The sequence below is a fragment of the Chrysochloris asiatica genome, unplaced genomic scaffold, assembly GCF_000296735.1.
Source record: "Chrysochloris asiatica unplaced genomic scaffold, ChrAsi1.0 scaffold00812, whole genome shotgun sequence".
Classification (NCBI taxonomy): domain Eukaryota; kingdom Metazoa; phylum Chordata; class Mammalia; order Afrosoricida; family Chrysochloridae; genus Chrysochloris; species Chrysochloris asiatica.
The window spans coordinates 37,689-39,586 of NW_006409330.1; the positions used below are offsets into that span (position 1 = coordinate 37,689).

At 46.9% G+C, this 1,898-nt stretch overlaps 1 pseudogene; it reads left to right on the top strand.

The window, feature by feature from the left end:
- The first annotated feature begins 6 nt into the window (after positions 1–6).
- Positions 7–1,000, top strand: LOC102842488 (annotated as a pseudogene).
- Positions 1,001–1,898: the final 898 nt, after the last annotated feature.

Genomic DNA, 1,898 nt, shown 5'->3' on the forward strand with positions numbered 1-1,898 from the left:
CGCTGGGTAGAAGGCCGGGGGGTCACGTGATCTGCTGAGCTGGAGGCTGACTTGCCCCGATCATGGCAAAGGCATGGTAACCTCTTGTTGCTGAGTGAGGACTGCTTCCAAGCCAAGCAATGGACAGATCTAGAACCCAAACTCTGGGAGACAGTTGCCTTGGCCCTTGGTGTCCAGCGCTTAGCCAGACGAGGGCGGGTATCTCCGGATGGGACTCGAACTCCAGCAGTGACTTTGCTGCTGGGCGACCATGGTTGGGTAGAGCATGTGGATAATGGAATCCGCTACAAGTTTGATGTGACCCAGTGTATGTTCTCCTTCGGAAACATCACGGAGAAGCTGCGAGTGGCATCGCTGCCCTGCGCTGGGGAAGTACTGGTGGATCTCTATGCAGGGATTGGCTATTTTACATTGCCATTTCTGGTGCATGCTGGTGTGGCCTTCGTTCATGCCTGTGAATGGAACCCCCATGCTGTAGTTGCTCTGAGAACAAACCTTGAGATAAATGGAGTAGCAGATCGGTGCCAGATACACTTTGGGGATAACAGGAAGTTGAAGCTTTCCAACGTCGCAGACAGAGTGAACCTGGGATTGATTCCCAGCTCTGAAGAAGGCTGGCTGGTTGCCTGCCAAGTGCTACGAAGGGATGCTGGGGGAATTTTGCATATCCACCAAAATGTGGACTCGTTCCCAGGGAAGACTCGGAAGCATAGGGATGGAGGAAGAGCAGTGGCCTTATCTTCAGCAAATTTCCATCAACCAAGGGGGAAGTAGAACTACTAGGGATTCTGGGAGAAAAATGCTCGTAGGCTCTGCCAAACCAGAGTGGCTAAGGTGGGCAGTATGTGCAGAAACTCACGTCGCCGCTCTTCTTCAGCAGGTGCACGGGAAAACCTGGAAGACCCAAATCCTGCACATCCATCCTGTGAAATCCTACGCTCCCCACGTGGATCACGTGGTTCTGGATCTGGAGTGCCGCCCCTGTTCTCTGGTTGGCTAGAGGAGGAGGGTCCTAGGACAGGAGGGATCCACATGTGATTGACCCTCAGTTTATCAGCTCTGGTGGGTTCTCTGTGGCCTGGTGGTCCATCCTACCATTCTGTGGCTCTAGATGACCCTAATCTTTTCATCTGCCTTCCGCTGATCTAGTGAGAATGAGCTATGTGTCTCAGAGAAGCAACCTGGCTCCTTGAAGTGAGCCCGTCTGCAATCATGAATCTCTGATTCTTACCTCCGGTGCCTCTGATCTCCACACATGATTTTCATACTCTTTTGGCCTTGGATTTCCTCATTTACAAAATAAAGGTTTCTTTGAACTGTCAAAAAAAAAAAAAAAATCTTTGGGACATGGCAAAAGCAGTCCTGAGAGGTCAATTTATTGCGATAAATTAACACATCCAAAAAGAAGAAAGAGCCAAAATTAGCACATTAACATAGCACCTTCAACAACTAGAAGCAACCCAACAGAGGGAACCTGCAGTCACCCAAAGAAGGGAAATAACAAAGCTGAAGAAAATGTAAACAAGTTCACGAGAGTTAAAATATGACCTTGGATATATCCCACATGAATTTAGAGATCAAATTAAGAACAGATTTGATCCATTAAACACTAAAGTGGAAGACTAGAAGAGTTGTAGGATGACATGAAGACCACCATAAATGAAGAAAGCAAAAAGCCATTAAGAAGACAAGAAAGATGGAAATGGTCAAAATTGATGTCAGAAGAGACACTGAAACTTGTTCTCCAGTGTAGAGATGCTAAAGCAAATGGAAGAAATGAGGAGGTCCAAGAGCTGAACAGAAAATTGCAAATGTTAGCTTGAGAAGATAAAGCCAAATATTACAACAAAATGTGCAAAGATCTGGAATCAGAAAACCAAAAAGGAAGAACACACTCA